At 46.5% G+C, this 18,959-nt stretch overlaps 1 protein-coding gene across 3 annotated transcripts in view; it reads left to right on the top strand.

Annotated features, from left to right (window-relative positions):
- The window catches only part of DPYSL5 (dihydropyrimidinase like 5), a 102,137-nt gene that overhangs the window by 21,303 nt on the left and 61,875 nt on the right, over positions 1–18,959 (top strand). The window contains exon 1 of one of the 3 annotated variants that reach the window (XM_043604343.1): positions 10,867–10,915. The exons of the other annotated variants lie outside the window; for them this stretch is intronic. The gene's annotated coding sequence lies outside the window, so the exon portion shown is untranslated. Of the gene's footprint in view, positions 1–10,866; positions 10,916–18,959 lie in introns of those variants that run through there. 3 annotated transcript variants of the gene reach the window in all.

Genomic DNA, 18,959 nt, shown 5'->3' with positions numbered 1-18,959 from the left:
CCAGGCTCTGAGCTGTCAGCACAGAGCCCGATGTGGGGCTCAAACCCATGAACCTTGAGATCATGACCTGAGCCCAAGTCGGATGCTTAGCTGACTGAGCCACCCAGGCACCCCCGGCTTTTTTTTTGTTTCTATGATATCATTTACTTTACCAATTTTTTAAACTCATATAAAGTCAGAAATGGGACTTTTCTTTTATGGCTTCTGGGTTTCCAGACTGAGTTAAAAGGGCTCCCCCACTCCTCAATTATACAAGTAGTTTCCTGGGCTTGCTTTTAATACTCTTATTGCTTTATGTTGTACATTTAAATAAATTCCAGATGGATTACACATTGGGCTATAGGTAGGGAGCCGACTTAATTTTCTTCCAGACAAAGAGCCAGAAATGCCGGCCCCATCTATTAAGTAAATCATTTATCTCCTCCGAATTGAAATACCACTTTTGTTAAATTTAATTGAAATCTGTTACCAGGCACCTTCTTCTTCTCCTTTCATCTTTTGTCTAATCATCTGCTGACACCATACAGTTTTAATGACAGTAATTTCTTATAGCATCTTTTAATATTCCTAGGACAGTCCTTCACCTACCCCATAGTATTCCTTTTCATAATTTTGTTGACTCTTCTCAATTCCATTATTTTCCATTTCAAAATAAACGCATTATGAATTCTAATAGGGGGCACCTGGGTACTCAGTCAGTTAAGCGTCTCTTGATTTCGGCTCAGGTTATGATCTCAGGGTGCTGACAGCGTGGAGCCTGCTTGAGATCCTCTCTCTACTTCTATCTCTACCCCTCCCATGCTCATGCTCTCTCTCTCTCTCTCTCTCTCTCTCTCTCAAAATAAATAAACTTCAAAAAATTTTTTAATAAAAATAAATAAATAAATAAGTAAATAAATAAATAAATAGAATTAAAAAAAATTTTTTTACGTTTATTTTTGATAGAGACAGAGCACAAGTCGGGGAGGGGCAGAGAGAGAGGGAGACACAGAATCGGAAACAGGCTCCAGGCTCTGAGAGGTCAGCACAGAGCTCGACACTGGGCTCCAGCTCACACACGGCGAGATCATGACCTGAGCCGAAGTCGGACGCTTAACTGACTGAGCCACCCAGGCGCCTCTAAATAAATAGAATTTTGAAGAAAGAGAGCTCATGATTCAACACCATTTTATGTCCAAATATGTATACCTTCTAAAGCCATCTGTGCACACTTTCCTCAATTGTGAAACACTAGGCTGAGGGGAGAGGAAATAAAGGACCACGAATTTGGCTTAGGTGACGGCTGGGGTTGCAGCGGCCGCACTAGAGGGGCAATATTTTTTTAAAGATTTAATTTTGGGGGCGCCTAGGTGGCTCAGTCGGTTAAGCGTCCGACTTGAGCTCAGGTCATGATCTCACACTCTTGAGTTTGAGCCCTGGATCGGGCTCTGTGCTGACAGCTCAGAGCCTGGAGCCTGCTTCAGATGCTGTATCTCCCTCTCTCTCTCTGTCCCTCCCCCGCTCATGCTCTGTCTCTCTCTGTTTCAAAAATAAATAAAAACATTTAAAAAAAAAGATTTAATTTTAAGTAATCTCTATACCCATCGTGGGGCTCAAACTCACAGCCCCGAGATCAAGAGTCACCTGCTCTTCTGGTTGAGCCAGAAAGGCACCCCTAGAGGAGTACTGTTTAGACACCTTCCTTACCATTACCAGCTAAAGGATGGAAAAGACATGTTTGCATTCTCTTTATAACATAGGTTGGAGCACCAGATAAAAGCCGATAATTGGACTCTTTTACTTTAACACCTTTGGACTCTTTAACACTTTAACACAGAAATGTCATCTCTAAGTAAAAATTTAGTGGTATTTCTTCAGCCTTTTATTGATGTTTGCTCTTTATTAAAAATGGCTTGGAACAATATTTCTGCACCTTCTGCAAAATTGCAGTTAAATATATCCGTCATGTTTCTTACTTTCCTTAGAGAGGAATCCGATAAATCCCTTCTAGAATTATCTACATAGAGAGCAGATCTGCTTTCTCTAAAGCATTCTCTTAAATGTTCAGTTGGATGGAGGGGAGCAATGAATTCTTTGGGATTCAAAAGGCTCTTCCTGGTGGGTAAATCAGGGCCTCCCTTTTATCCAGTAATAGAAAGTTTTTCCTTCCCAAACCATTTCCACTTCTGCTTGGACTGCCGGGAAGCTTAGCACTAAATGTAATTCCTATTAAGTTCTATCTTGTTTTTTTCTGATCCCCCTTTAGCAATTCTCTGTTAAATGTGTTTTGGTTTTGATTTTGGTTTTGTTTTAAGTCAGCTCTATGCCCAGTGTGGGGCTTGAACTCACTTCCCAAGATCGAGAGTTGCATGCTGTACCGACTAAGCCATCCAGTTACCCCTTTCGTTTGTTTTTCAGTCAGCTTTGTTGGGGTGCAATTTACATATGGTAGACAGCCTCTTACAGTATACATTTCAAAGGGTTTGGATGTACTTACATACCTGAGTCATAGGGACAGGAGTCCACACTCCAGGTCATGTCACCAGGAGAGCATGTTAGCAGGTGGAGAGGCCTCAGATGTGGATGGGCAGGCTTCCATTCCCTGGAGAAGGTGACAGGCAACAAACAGGAAGCGTGTGCCAGCCTATTGGCCACAAGATAGTAGGTCATTTACCAAACAGGGAATCGGGTACCTGATGTACAGTCTGGGGTCCAGTCCTCAGCAGGACACTTATGTATCCAAAATCTCACTTATATATACAAAAGTTGATGCTCAGTCAGGGCTTGTCAAGCAAGCACCAGGTGTCCTAATCTTGAGCATGTTGGGGTCCAGTCTTTATTTTTTTATTTTATTATTATTATTATTATTATTATTATTTTATTTATTCAGTTTACATCCAAGTTAGCTTATAGTGCAACAGTGATTTCAGGGGTAGATTCTTTAATGCCTCTTACCCTTTTAACCCATTCCCCATCCCACCACCCCTCCAGTAACCCTCTCTTCGTTCTCCATATTTAAGAGTCTCTTCTGTTTTGTCCCCTCCCTGTTTTTATATTATTTTTGCTTCCCTTCCCTTGTATTCATCTGTCCTGTGCCTTAAAGTCCTCAGATGAGTGAAGTCATATATTTGTCTTTCTCTGACTAATTTTGCATAGCGTAATACCCTCTAGTTCCATCCACATAGTTGCAAATGACAAGATTTCATTCCTTTTGATTGCTGAGTAATACTCCATTGTGTGTGTGTGTGTGTGTGTGTGTGTGTGTGTGTGTATATGTATATATATATATATATATATATATATATATATATATACCACACCTTCTTTATCCATTCATCCATCAATGGACATTTGGGCTGTTTCCATACTTTGGCTATCGTCGATAGTGCTGCTATAAACATCGGGGTACATGTGCCCCTTCGAAATAGCATACCTGTATCCCTTGGATAAATACCTAGCAGTGCAGTTGCTGGGTCATAGGGTAGTTCGATTTTCAATTTTTTGAGGAACCTCCATAATGTTTTCTGGAGTGGCTGCACCAGCTTGCATTGCCACCAACAATGCAAAAGAGATCCTCTTTCTCCGCATCCTCACCAACATCTGTTGTTGCCTGAGTTGTTAATGTTATTAGCCATTCTGACAGGTGTGAGGTGGTATCTCGTTGTGGTTTTGACTTGTATTTCCCTGATGTTGAGCATTTTTTTCACGTGTCGGTTGGCCATCTGGATGTCTTCTTTGCCCATTTCTAAACTGGATTGTTTTTCGGGTGTTGAGTTTGATAAGTTCTTTATAGATTTTGGATACTAACCCTTTATCTGATATGTCGTTTGCAAATACCTTCTCCCATTCCGTCGGTTGCCTTTTAGTTTTGCTGATTGTTTCCTTTGCTGTGCAGAAGCTTTTTATTTTGATGAGGTTCCAGTGGTTCATTTTTGCTTTTGTTTCCCTTGCCTCTGGATCCAGTCTTTATTTTTAAAACAGATTTTTAATGTTTGTTTTTGAGAGAGACAGAGCATGAGCAAGGGAGGGGCAGAGAGAGAGGGAGACACAGAATCCGAAGCTGCCAGCACAGAGCCCGACACAGGGCTCGAACCCATGCGCCATGAGATCATGACCTGAGCCAAAGTCAGACGCTTAACCGATTGAGCCATCCAGTCTTTAGATTTGCCTTCAGGAATAGGTCCTCGGCCTGGGCTGAGGGTGGGGAGGAGGCTGACAGGGACTGGGAACCAAGGGAATCTGGCCAGCTCTTCCGAAGAGTAGAAGGGAATAAACTGTAAGTATTTATACAAGTAATTGGGTATCTGTCATCAGTTCCAACCCCACCTCTCTTCTGGCAGAAGCAGGTGAACCAGAAAACAAGGAAATGCCAGCATTCAGGATGAATTAGGTGGGAGGACAACCATGTGCTCCCATTTACTTGTTTCAAGTTGGAGACTTCATCCCTTCTGTTGACAGTTACTCAGCAGGTGCTCCCTGCCTCTGAAGGCTCATTACCTCTTTTTGTTTAAGTAAGTGAGGGCATCTCCACATTTTCAGACTCAACCACCAGGAAAAGCCCTTTGAACCCAGTCAGTCAGTTGGTCCCTGTCTCCACCCATTCATTTGTGGAAGGCAGCAGCCAGATGGGCCGGGATTGAGAGGGTGTTCTGCTCCTTTAAGCAGCCATCTGAGAAGACACTGCCTCGTCTGGGGCGCCAGTGAACAAAAAGGAGGAAGGGGGCTGCGTGCTATGGCCTGTGGAGCTATCACTTGCTCTCCTCGCCCTTGCTGCTGGCTCGGTCCTGTGGTGGGAGCTGGGGTGTCTTTCCCTGGGATGGGAGACACTGGAAGAGGAGCCGAGTGGAGACCGAGTGTAATGAGCTCAGTTTTAGATGGGATCCATTGGAAGGCCCACTGAGACGTTAAATTAGAAGGATCCAATAGGCCGTTAGACGTACCTATCAATGGTGGTTGAATAAATGTACGAGAGACATTAACTTGCTAGTGAATTGCCCGTCCTGGCACAGACTTCCTCAGAGCCTACTCTAGTGTATTCTGTACTACTGCCCCCTTGACCGGGGCTGTTGTCGATTCCACAGCTGGTTTATGATACAGACATTTTCACAATCAAGTAGTGCAGAGAGATTGAGTCCTGCCGCACTCCCTTTCTCTGAGACAACTGCAGTCACTAGTTTAGTGAATAACCTTCCCAGTGTTTTATGCAGAAAGCTTGTTTATATATGTGAGTTTTCACATATGTATGTAAGTGAAGTTTATGTATCAGTGAGAGGTCATATTCATATATATTCAAATATATATGAGATCTCACCTATATACACAAAACTAGAGGCACATACCATGGGGTCTGGTTCTGTAATCTGTTTTCTCCACCTAGTACTGTATCGTATATAACATCCCATGTCAGTACTTAAAGATCTGCGTGATCGTTTTCAATGGCTGCATCGCCTTCTAGTGTGTGAATGTACCATTATTTATTGAAACAGTCCTTACACTGACACACCCTAACCCTGTTCTCAAATCATTAGCTGTCATAACAGCAGAATAATTATATAATTATATATAATGTTATGATAACGCAACACCCTCATAATCCATTTTTGTGCAATGGTCCGATTATTTCCTAGAAGAAATTCTTAGATGTGAGACGCCCATTTTAAGTTTTCATGTAGATTTTTAGATTTCCTTCTGGTAAGGTTGTATCAGTTTGGACTCCTATGAACAGCGTATGAGAGTGCTTGCTCCTCTCCCCGTGGGCATTATTCTCTTTTTTCTGTGCCATTACGACAGGTGAAAAATGTAATTTTCTTGTTTTCACTCACATATCTTGGATTCTTAATAAGACAAACGTCTTTTCATTTGCTTATGAGCTGTTTACGCCCTCCCCATCCCCACGGATTTCCTGTTTATATTTTTTGCTTACTTTTTCTTTCTTTTTTTTTTTAAGTTTATTTTTTTGAGTGAGAGAGCATATGAGGTGGGGAGGGGCAGAGAGAGATCGGGAGAAAGAGAGAATCCAAGCAGGTCCCGCGCTGTCAGTGCAGTTCCTGATGCGGGGCTCGAACCCACGAACTGAGATCATGACCTGAGCCGAAATCAAGAGTCGAATGCTTAACTGACTGAGCCACCTAAACACCCCTCCTGTGCCTATTTTTTCTACTGGAGTACTTATCTTTCTCTTAAACCATGCAAACATGTCTTAACCAGTTTTTGTCTTTTTCTTTTTTTAAAATCTTTTTATTTATTTTTGAGAGAGAGTGACAGAGCACAAGCAGGGGTGGGGCAGTGAGCGAGGGAGACACAGAATCCGAAGCGGGCTCCAGGCTCCGAGCTGTCAGCACAGAGCCCGATGTGGGGCTCGAACTCACGAGCTGTGAGATCATGCCCTGAGCTGAAGTCGGATGCTTAACCGACTGAGCCGAAGTCGGATGCTTAACCGACTGAGCCACCCACGTGCCCCAGTTTTTGTCTTTATTAAAAGTATTTTGTGGCATCTTCTGCTGTATTACAGTTTGTTGTTGTTCTATAGTCACACCTGCATCAATCTCTTCTTTTCTGGTTTCTGGCTTTGGATTATGCTTAAAAAACCTTAACCCACCCAACATTTATAAACATATCTTTCTGTGTGTCCTTCTAATATTCTGTCCTTTGAATTTTTATGTAAAATGCAAATCTAATCATGTCCCTTCTTTGCTTGCCCTCCCAGCAGGCCCTAGAGTCCACACTCTGAGTGTGTCCCACCAGGCATTGAATGGCTGGGGCTCCTCAAATACACCAGCCATCCTGAAGGCACCCAGCTAGGTCACACCGCCCTGCTTCTGTCTGGAATGCTCAGGTTTGGCTCCCCCAGCCCCCCATGGTGCACTCCAAAGCAGCCGTCAAGACTGACGTCCAAGGCACTTCCTCTGAGGAGCAGTCCTCTATCCCACTCAGGGTGAAGTGCTTCTCCCGCCCGCCCCCCCCCCTCCTTCCTGGTACTGACACAGCCCTTGTCTTAACTCATATTGAACTTTTTGTTCATGCCTTTCTTTGCACTCCAAACTTGGGAGCTCGTCGGGGGTTGGTGCAGTATTTGGCACTTAGCATAGTACCACGTAGGTGCTACAAGTGTCTCTGTGATCCTATTGGCAACTTACAAGCTCAGTATGCTGACAGGGTGGAGGCCGGGAGACCAGTTAGAAGTATCCAGGTCATAGTGATATCATCTTAATGCAGGTAGATGATAGGGCCCGAACCGAGGCAGTTGGTTCGGAGAAAAAACAAAACATAAGTGGGGCGCCTGGGTGGCTCAGTCGGTTAAGCAGCTGACTTGATTTCTGCTCAGGTCGTGAGCTCACGGGCTCGAGCCCCACGTCAGGCCCTGCTGACATTGCGGAGCCTTGCTTGGGATCCTCTGTCTGCCCCTCTCTCGCTCACACTCTCACTCTCAAAATAAATAAATAAACTTAAAAAAGAGAGAGAGGATGGATAAGGAACAGATTTAGTAGGTAGAACTGGCAATGCCTGAGTAGAGTGTTTTGTCTCAAGTGTCTCCTAAGTGTTCAACGCATGAGTGAATCAGAAGGTTAGCCCATTAGCGCAGTCCAGACCTTTTGATCCTTGTATTATTTGGTGTTTCGAATGACCTCTACTCCTTTTCCTTTCCATGAAGCTGTGTGACCTTGACTAGTCATTACCTCCAGTCACTGGCTGTCAAGTGGAGACAGCCCCTCATCTCCAAGAGCAGTTGTGAGGTTGTTTCCATTAAATGCCGTGTGTTAAGAGCCTTAGCACACTGAGTAGCATTTAGTAGGTGTTGGTTTCCTGCTCCTGCCATCTCCTTACCTTGATTGGGTCAGTTGCCATCTTCTGACTGATCTAAAGGGTTCCTAGAGAGGGAAGCTGAAATCGGCTTTCGTTCCTGGGCGTCCATAAAGCACAGGCATGCCCCGACAGCTGGTCTCCATCCGTCCACACCAGCTCTCTGCTCTGCTCTGCTCTGTTCGCCCGTGCTTCCATTCTTACTGTCTTCCCCAGTCTGTTCTCCCTTTCCTCCGGAGAACCCACCAGCATTCAGTCCTTTCTCGGCCCTGCTCCTTTTCTATTCCATAGGCACCACCAGTTCAGCCCACCATATCCTCATGCCCGGATCACCATAGTCCCCGTTCTCTCGGCCTCCACTCAACCTGTGCCAGGCAAACAAGCGGGGAGATCAGCCCCCAAACCACGTGCTCATCCCCTGACCAGACTCAGGATCCTGCTCTCCGTGCTCCAAGTCATCCTGGGCCACATGGGTCTCATTCTGAAGGCTGGGCCTCTTGCTCTGTGCTCCTTGACCTCCTACCCTGGCTCCCCAAGCTGCTTGCTCAGCCCAGTCTGGCCTCTTGGCCCCAAGGCAGTTCGTCTGCTGGCTGTGCCGAGCCCATACCTGCTTCTGCCTCCTGTCTTTTTTTCAGCCCGGCCAACGCCAGCTTTGTTCCTCTGCCCTAAGCTTTGTACCAAACGCCCTCACAACCAGCATGGAACTCTTCTTTGGAGAAGCCTTCCTTCCTGTTGCTAACAGCCCCTTACTGTGGCTAACCCTTTGCGCACACAGACTGCTTCTACCCCGCTCTCTCTGCCAACCCTCGCTTCCTTCAGCTAGCATTTAATGAGCGCCTCTGCATGCCGAGCCCTTAGAAGGATAAAGTGATGCCTGGGCTCTGCTCTCAAGGAGCTCCAGTCTAGTACGGATGAGTTCCAACCCACAGTCTCCTCAGCTATAAAATGGGGATAATGATGCCTAACCACCTCACAGGCGGTTGTAAGATTTCTATGAAATTACGTGGGAGCCTGACACACAAAGAGCTCAGTGGTAACCATGGGCTGATGGTGCTGACATCCACTTCACAGCTGAGAAGATGGGTGTGGAGCAGTTAGTCACGTGGCTAGAGGCGCAAAGGCAAGTTCAGGGCTCCTGGCACTGCTCTACCCATCCCCCCCTCCATTTCCTCTTCCTGCCCCCTCGCACCCTTTGCTTCCCCATTTGCTCCTGTTGGCTGCTATAAAACAGGCCACTGAAATGCAGACACAGGCTAGTGGCCTCACTGCCCCAGTTGAAGGAAGCTGATTATATTCACCCCAGGCCTGCCTTCAAGCCTCCTGGGACTGCCCACCCGGCCCACCACTCCAGGCAGGCATGGTGCTTCCCACACTAGCCTGGGGGCATCACCCATGAGAATTTGCCTCCCATGGGAGATGATGGAGCTCACAGTGGTTCCCCGCCTTCTGCCCATCTCCCCAAGGTTGGGCTCCATTAGCCATGTATTGCTACAAGCACTGGGGAGATTTGCTCTTCAGGCTCCAGGGATTCTGGGTTAAGGAAAAAGTAACTCTTCACATCAGTGATGGAGGTGAATCAGGTCCGTAAGAAGGCAGCTGGCAGCCACAGGCGCAGGAAGGAGGATGTCATTGCCTGGGCGGAAGTGTTATTGGTGAAAAGTCAATGGCAGGTGAAAGCACTTCATTTGGGGGAGAGAGCTGGAAACACATCTGCGGCACAAGATGAAATGCGCGGTACCTCTTTGAAGGAGTCCCACATCACAGAGAAAAAAGTCTGTGTCGTTCTAAAATCTGTTGGAGTCAAAGTAAGGAAGGAGATTGGTTTGTCCTAAAGCCCAGTCCTTTTAGGAAATTTTCCTGGAGGTGGCAGGATGATGGGAAGATTTCCTGAAAAGAAAAGGAAACATTTTTTGCACCTTATTTCAATTTTTTTCCTAACAGTATAAAACAATTTATGTAGTTTTAAGTTACCATTATTATTTTTCATTATAAACTATATAATATTATACAGGCAGTTTGAAAAATTAGAGGAGTAAGATCACCTATAATCTCATAAACACAAACCTCGTTATTTATTCTCACCTGGTCTGTTGGTTTTTTTAATTATTTTTTTAATGTTTATTTTTGAGAGAGAGACAGAGTGTGAGTGGGGGAGGGGCAGAGAGAGAGAGGGAGACACCGAACCTGAAGCAGGCTCCAGGCTCTGAGCTGTCAGCACAGAGCCTGACGCGGGGCTTGAACTCACAAACCGCGAGATCATGCCCTGAGCCAAAGTCAGACAGTTAACCGACTGAGTCACCCAGGCACCCCTCACCTGGTCTGTTTTGTGTGTGTGATATTTTTACATAATTGTAGTAACACATTGCATATCATTCCGTATATTGACATGGAGTTCTTTTTTTTTTTTAATTTTTAAGAGTTTTATGAGATACATACAGAAGAGCGCAAAAAATGTCTAATTGAAAGAGTCATTTAAAGCAAACACCTGTGTAACTCCCACCCTTTTCAACTGAAAGACTAGAACATTTGCAGCTCTCCAGAAGCTTTCCCCACCAGGTGCCTCTGCCCAAACACAGCCCCTCCCTACCCTCCAGAGATAACCACCCACCCTGACTTTTATAATAATCCTTTCTTTGGTTTCTCTTCTTTCTTCAACTTTATGCCTAAACACTGTAGCTCACTTTTGCCTGGTTTTGAAAGTTCTTAAGGACTTACACTGTATTTACTATTTTGTCTCTTGCTTTTTCCTTCAGTTGTTGTTTGGGAGATGTTATATATGGCGGTAGTTCATATCAAGTTTTAGTTTAAAAGGGATAAATAAATAAATAAATAGATAGATAGATAGATAAATAAATAAATAAGAAAAGGTAGAATTTTTGTGTATTTTCACTTAGTATCTATCCCAAATCTAGAGTTTATCAGGTAGCCCAGGTTTGGGACACTTTTTATTTTATTTTATTTTATTTTATTTTATTTTATTTTATTTTATTTTACTATTATTTTTTTTTTATTTTAGTTTTTTGAAGTAGGCTTCATACCCAGCGTGGAGCCCAAGGTGGGGCGTGAACTGGCGACCCTGAGATCAAGACCTGAGCTGAGATCAAGAGTTGGATGCTTAACCCACTGAGCCACTCAGGTGCCCCAACTTTTCTTTGATTTGATTTTATGTTTTAAGATTTTATTTCTAAGTAATCTCTACACCCAGTGTGGGGCTCGAACTCACCACCTTGAGACCAAGAGTTGCGTGCTCCACTGACTGAGTCAGCCAGGTGCCCCTGGGATACTTTTAGTTAGGAAAACGCATTCTTTTCTCCTGCTTTTACACCCCCCACCTGAGAATGGGGGTCTCAGACAGAGAAGAGTCGTTCCCCACCCCCTTTTCTGGCAGTGGCCGCTGGCCTCTCCGTCCTTTGGCTGGCGTTCTAGGAAGCAGCCACTCTGGAGGCCCTTGAGCTGCAGCTGGTCTCCTTCCAAGAGAGCTGATGGAATTATTTCTGGGGCCTGGAGACAGCTGGTGAGAGCCTGGAAAGCACAGCAGGGCTGAGGAATCTGCCAGAAGGCCCGCCTGGGGAAGGGCTATGCTGGCGATGGTGGCTAGCAGTCACAAGAGCCTGGTGTTTTCTGGCTGAAGCCTCAGTCCGGAGGTTGGGACCCTTGTCTCCAGCGTGTTTACACCTCCCTGACTTTCGTCCGGGGCCCTGGAGCAGCTAGCTGGGCTCACGGGTGGGGATGGACTCATATTTACTGGTATTTGCTGGTACTCGGTCTCCCCCAGCCTCAAACGAAAGCCCCCTGACTTCAGTGAGCAGGCGAGCACTTGAAAGGAGCAAGGGCATGGGCCGCGTGCACCTGGTGCCCCACAGCTGGCCTGTTCTGTCGCGGCGCCATGCCCGCTCGCAAGCACTCAGCTTCCCCTTCCCACAACTGCCCGGTTTCTCGCACAGCTAACCTGGAACAGGCGGTCTGCGGCTCCATTGCTTACCACCCTCTTGGGCTAATCCTTTGGAATTTCACTTTTGCCCTCCGTGCCCTAATGCGCGTGGCCACGCTGCGCCAGGCCAGGTCGGATGAAGCCACGGGATTAAGACGTCTTGCTCGATCTTAGCCTAAGGACTCCCCCAAGTGGGTCCGCGTACACCTTCCCCAGAAGCCAGGCCCACCTCTTGGGCTTCACTATAGCAGCTCCTTTGTCTTTGTTTGCTTGTGTGTTTGTTTTTAACCCTTCTTAAGAAGAAGCCTTTGTTCACCACACTCTCACCCATCTTATGGACAGATGGGTCCTCTTTGCCTGCCTGCCCTCCCAGTGTGGCCCGGGTGCTGGACTCTTATGGCTGACGGCTACCGGCTGAAGGGTCCAGCGTGACTCGGGGTGGGCATAACATCGGCCACAGCCTGTCCAGCCTCTGCCCTCTGTGTGCTACCCTTCAGCCTGACTGGCCCTTCTTCCTGCCTCCAGGTCCCCCCCTAGTCCCTGGAGATGCCTAAGCCCCAGATCCCCCTTTTACCTCCCTTTTACCCAGTTCTCCTTCCCCGTGGCTGGGTTCCGCCTCCAGAATCCCTCAAGACATTTTGCACGAAACTCCTAGGTGACCCAGACCAGGCCCGCCACTCAGACCAGCCCTTGCTGCTGACAGTGGCCTAGTTGGGAGAGGAATTCAGGAAGAGTCTCAGGTTTCTGGGTGGGCCATTGGGAATGATGCAGCTGGTTTTGGAAAGGTTGAGTGCATGTGCCTGTGGAACATGCTAGTGGAATGGTCAGTGGGCATTTAGATGTTAAAACGCACTCACATCCTCATTATTAGCATGGAATAGGTTCCAGATTCCTGCTTACCTTAGAAAGCGCGGTACTAAGTGATGAAGAAGTCAGTCGTCATAAGGCAGGTGAAGTGTGATCCTGAGATGTTGGGGAGAGGAGGTCATGGGGTGGGAACAGCTGTGATCTTGTCTTTTTTTATTTTTCCTTGTCACCTAATTGTTATTGGTCATTAGTCCATACAAATTAACTGGGGAAGTGGTTATGTCTGAGGGTGGGGGTGGGTGGGACGAAAGAGGTGTGGGGACTTCAACAGTAGTGACAATGGTGAATTCACAGGTGTTTGTCACTTTTCCTTATACCTGACACGTATGTTAGAACTACTGTTTTAGATCTACTCAAGAGTCGATAAAGCCAATTAAGAATGATAAAATTATACGGCTTTCATATTAGTTAAGAATTATTTAGTGCTGTATTATTTAGAAAGGCAGTTTACTAAACACTTAAATGTATTAACTTACAGCCTTGGCTGTTTCCCACTCACCTTAAACTTCCCTTTGTGGCTTTTGTGTTCTGTTGAATCTTTCATTTGTTCTCATTTGTCATCTCAAAGAGAATCCCCTTCCAGTACCATCCCAGAATGCTATAAGGGCAATGCCCCGCCCCCGCACACCTGTCCCCAACCCCCCTTTAGGGTCGGCTTTCCCCCTGCTCTGTTTCTCTTTCCTATATGCTGATCAGAAGAAGAAAAGCAGCTGTGTATTTTTTTTTTTGTCTTCTAACCACTGCCACGTACTGCCTTTTGATCCTTTGGCCAATGTTAGCTGCTTGGAGCAAAGGAAAAGCCACATCATTCAGTGTAGCCCCAGTGACCAGAACTGGCTTCTCCTTCCCCTCCAGTTAGCACTCCATTTACCATTAGGGTTGGCTGAGTAGGTCCTTCATGTCACAAGGTGGATGTGTAGCTCTTGCTTTGCACGTCCCTTCATATCACAGTGACCGAGCATCTGTAAAATCACACATTCTTCTTTGGATTTGACCAAAAGAGGACATGTGAGTCTTAAACCAAGGCCTATTAAAAAGAAAATACATATGGGGCCCCTGGATGGCTTAGTTGGTTAAGCGTCCGGCTGTTGATGTCGACTCAGGTCATGATCTCGAGGTTTGTGAGATGGAGCCCCACGTCGGGCTCTGTGCTGACAGCGCAAAGCCTGCTTGGGACTCTCTCTCTGTCCCCCTCTCTCTCTGTCCCTCTCTCAACATGAATAAATAAACTTAAAAAAAAAAAAGCCAAGAGAACATGACCTGAGCCAAAATTAAGAGTTGGACACTTAAGGGACTGAGCCACCCAGGCACCCCTTTAACAAGTTAGTTTTAAGGTCTTTATGCAAGAAGGATCCCCTTGGCACCCTTCTGGCCCCATGTGTCTTTGTCGAGCCCCAGAGTCCCCCGGCATCCTCCAGCTGAGCTGCTGGCAGGAGGCAGCTGTGCAGGACAGACCTTGCAGACTCTCCTTGTCTCGCACCTCCCTGCAGGCACAGGGGAGCTGGGAAAGGTGATGACAGACACAGGCAATTTCAAGACACAGTGTTGGGGTTGGCATTTCCTTGGCAGGGCTAACCCTGTGCGCCTTTTAGGAGCATGGGCTTGTGTGCATTTCATGAGCGAGAAGCAGCAGCTGCCATAACCTTGACTGTCCACCCGGCAGGATCCCCCCGCTGTGCAGTTCTGCACTGGAACAGCTTACAGCACTAAGCGGGGCAGAAGGGTGGGCGGTGCAGGAAATTTTCCTTTATCCAACAAGACAGTTATTAGATAGCAAATAGCAATTATTGTCACTGTTTTAAACATAAAGAGGCTTTCTCGGGAAAGACTGCACTCCCAGGTTAGACAGGGCTGTTTCCCCAGCTTGCACATCACCTTGTCTCTGCCCCAGCACTGGCTCAGGAGCATGAGGAATCCATGCCACGGAATTAGGAAATTGGGGAATACAAGCTGCATACAGTTGGATGAATCTTGGCATATCAAAGATATCCACCATCTTGCCGTGGAAGGCATCGTTGCTTCCCCAGATATGTTGTAGAATTCCTCAGATCTCCACATTGGCAGTTTACCGGCCCCCCTGTTGGTGCTGGACTGCTTCCCTTCTATTCAAGGTCACCGTTGGTAAAGTCCGGGGACTGAAGGGAAAGTCAGGGTAGACTTGATGAATCTATGCAGCTCTAGAATTCCATAGTTCTGATTTATTCCTTCTAATACCGTTTGACTATCTGGCATTTTTCCATTTCTGCCTGGGAGGACAGCCATGTGGTTTGAATTCTTTCATTTGCATAGACAACATAGCTGGGTGATCAGCGTTGTTGGTTAGACAAATGGGAATGTGGAATACCGCCAGAAGTCCTTAAAGGAGGTGACATCTATTTTAAGGCACAGTTGTCATTTAATGATGATTTGATGATAATGTTCATTTCTAATGTAATATCTTAGCTTAGGCCGCTATAATAAAAATACCACAGACTGAGTGGCTTAAACAACAGCAAATTATTCCCCACGGTTCTGAAGACTAAGAAGTCCAAGATCAAGGTGCTGGCCAATTTGTTTCCTGGCGAGGACTCTCTTCCCGGCTTGCGGATGACTACCTTTCTCTCTGTGTCCTCGCACGGGGTGGGGGAGAGAGAGAGATCTCCTGTCTCTTCTGATGAGGGCCCCAACCTCATGACCTAATTCCCTCCCACAGCCCCCAGCTCCAGATACTATCACGTTTGGGATTGGGACTTCATTGGGACTATGAATTTTGGGGGTGATACAAACATTCAGTCCACAGCCTATATGGCAAGCCAGTGGGCCAGACATGGGCTCTGTCTACGCAGTAACTGTGTTTGGAATAAACGAGTGATTTGAAGCATCACAAGTAAGTAAATCTGATACTGACCATGGCCATGGATAAGAATGTTTTCTGAATATACCGCCCCCGCCAGAACAGAGGGAAAGACCGCCATAGCCCGTGGCACAATTGTGCTCAAAGCTTTTCCCTTCTGAGGGACTCTCCTAAGGGAGCCAAGGTATATTCCCCACTCACCCACCCGCTTACCCCATTATGTTCACGAACTCGTCTGTACACAGACAGAAGGCTTGCTGCAGAAAAAGACGCCAGAACATCTTTTCTTCCGTTTAGTTTAGCAAAGACTAGCAGGGAAATCTGTGGGAAGGTGGCGCTAATGAGGTTACTGGGGGAGGTGAGAAGCATAATGAGTGTCAACCGTCAATGGTGAGGGAGGCTAGGTGGGATGAGGCATCTTGGCCACGTAGACAATTTGGAAATCTAAAATTGGGGGGGAGGATACTGGTGTAGCAAGACAGTCTCACCATCAATCATCACACAGCCGGCTCACTCACTCACAGCTCTGGTCTCTGGTACACGGGTCAGAGACACCCAGTTTAAATCAGTACCCGTGGGGGTGCCTGGGTGGCTCAGTCGGTTGAGCATCCGACTTCAGCTCGGGTCATGATCTCACGATCCGTGAGTTCGAGCCCCGCTTCGGGCTCTGTGCTGCCAGCTCAGGGCCTGGAGCCTGCTTCGGATTCTGAGTCTCCCTCTTTCTCTGCCCCTCGCCCGCTCATGCTCTGTCTCTCTCTGTCTCAAAAATAAATAAAAACATTAAAAAAAATTTTTTTAAGTCAATACCTGCTAATTTTTTTTAATGTTTATTTATTTTTGAGAGAAAGAGACAGAGCATGAGCAGGGAGGGGCAGAGAGAGAGGGAGACACAGAATCCAAAGCAGGCTCCAGGCTCTGAGCTGGCAGCACAGAGCCTGACGCGGGGCTCGAACCCATGAACTTCAAGATCATGACCTGAGCCGAAGTCAGACGTTTAAACGACTGACTGAGCCACCCAGGTGCCCCTAAACCAATATGTGTTAACTTTGTTTTCAGGTTTTTAGACAAGAAGTATATCCTCTACACTTTAGTTGCTCTGTAACACAATTTGTGTCTCTCTCACCCACTAGAGAGAATGAAATTAGAGTATTTTTTTAAAGTTTATTTATTTTGAGAAAGAAAGAGAGAGTCAGAGAGAGAATCCTAAGCAGGCTCCGCACCCTCAGTGTGGAGCCCAACATGGGGCTCGAACTCACAGAACCGTGAGATCCTGGCCTGAGCCGAAACCAAGAGTCAGACCTTAACCAACTGAACCACCTAGGTGCCCCAATTAGAGTATTTTAGTGCACACAAATGTTCATTTTAAAAAGACAATGTCCGAAAGCATCACGGACAGGGAGTGAGTATACTAAGGAACTGTGCTATGATATTATCCAAACACGACAGCACAGCCCTAGAGTGTTCTGAGGCCTCAGTCGCCCCAAAAGGCTGAAGGCCCGCAGGCAGTTCTGATGACAGCAATCCCTAGTCTGAAGCCGAAAGTCTGCCAGAGGGTGGGGGAAGGAGCTCAGAGCATCCACCGAAATGACTCCACCAGGCGGCTTGAGATCCAGGCTCTGGGTCGCACGGCCTCCATGTTGGCATATGGCGCATGGCCGGGGATGTCGGCTCTTGTGTTAGTCTGCTCAGGCTGCCACAACAAAATACCACAGACTGCAGGGCTTATACAATGAAATTTATTTTCTCACAGTTCTGAGGCTGGAAGTCTAATATGAGGGTGTCAGTGTGGTAGGTTTCTGGTGAGAACTCTCTTCCTCGCTGGTGGACAGCTCCTTTCTTACAGGGCCTTTTTTCAGCGCTTAGGCAAAGCACATGGGGGTGGTGGGTTGGGGACTCAGCCCTCTGGTGTCTCTTCTACTAACCTTGTGGGATCAGGACGGCACCTTATGACCCCCTTTAGCCTTAAAATGTTGCTTAGGGGCTCATCTCCAAACGCAGCCACACTGGAGGTTAGGGCTTTAGCGTATGAATTTTGGAAGGACACAAACTTTCGGTCCACAACAGCTGTAGACAAGTGTCTGGCTTTCAATCCCTGCTTTGTTACAAGTTAGCTATGTGACCTTGAGGAGGTTTCTTTAACTTTCTAAACCTCAGCCATCTCTGTGGCAGTAATGGGGCAATAATGGTATCTACGTCAGAGCGTTGTAAGGATCAGATAAGATCATGTGTGTGACAGGTTTGGTGAGGGCCCAGTGTACAGGAGGTGTGCACTAATTGTTAACATTATTAACAGGGTCCTCTACGTTCTGAGAATGAGTTCCCTCTAAAGGTATCCTGGGAATCCAGTCCCTTCAGAGCTGGGTTAACCTTCATGGATTTCTACAAGGAAGATGAAAAGACAGGTTGGGTCGGGGACCCAACCCAAGGGTTCTAGAGAAAGGATTGAGTGTTACAGTCGGTCGTAGCTCTACCCGCTCCTCCCATAAAGGAGGCATCGGGAGGAACTGAGCCCTCCACCGGAATGAAGGGTCACATTGGATGCCTCTGGCTTCTTTTTAGCTTTAAAAAAAAAAAAAAGCTGCTCAACATAACTTCTCAGGTTATGAAAGGTAACCCAAGTTTATTGTATATAGTTTGAAAGTACAGAAAACTATAAATAACATAAGAATCGCCTGTAACTCTTCTATCCAGAGCGAACTCCAATGACCTTTCTTTAAACTCAGGTAGACCTGACTGTGAACCCGATCCTTCTCCTGGAGTGGTGTGGCCTTTAATTTCCAAAACTTGTGTTTCCTCCTCTTAAGATGGGGCTAATGTTCCTGCCTCGTTCCCACTTCTCAGGGTTGCCCCGTGGTTGAATGCATGGAAAATGCCAGACACGGGGTGTTAGCTTACCAAGAGCTATTGCTCTCGTTTCTCTTGAAGAAGATACCCTTGGCTTTTGACAACAGCATCAAAGCTAGGACAAGAATCCCCAGTAATTTATTATCACATCGCCCTTCAAAGTCCCGACCCTCCAGGTGTATACTCTGAAGTATGTGTTCTAGATTAATAAGCAAGTCAATATTCTCATTTACAACACTGACATAAACAAGTTGCCAGCATAAATATTCCTACTTTTCCTCTTGCCCTAAAGTAGCTTTAAAAGGTGAGGATTATATATTTGCACAGAGGGCTGGGGCGGGGGGGTGTCTTCTTTCGGCCGCCCCTACCACCACCACCACTTCCCTCTTCTAGTGCAAACTGAGAAGGTGCGTCTCTTCTTTCGTGGTCACACTTGGCCTTGACTTCGTAATGAGAGAGAGGGAGATTGCATCTCTTAGGCTCTCCGGGCTTCCTTTGGCCAGAGTGCTTATGTCCATCACCTGAGAACAAACTCATTTCCCAGTTGCATATTAAATTAAAACTCCAGTTTTCAGGTTTTAGGACAAAAGATCTGAAATAATATTCAGCTTCCTCCCAACTTCAGGCAATAAGCTTGTGGCCGTGATGGTCCCATTTTCCCATCTCTCCAGTCCCATTTTCTCATCTCACTACCGCCTCTCTGCC

Source organism: Prionailurus bengalensis, chromosome A3 (genome assembly GCF_016509475.1).
Source record: "Prionailurus bengalensis isolate Pbe53 chromosome A3, Fcat_Pben_1.1_paternal_pri, whole genome shotgun sequence".
NCBI lineage: Eukaryota > Metazoa > Chordata > Mammalia > Carnivora > Felidae > Prionailurus > Prionailurus bengalensis.
Note: the sequence above shows the minus strand (reverse complement) of the source record. Positions and strands in the feature narration are given on the sequence as shown.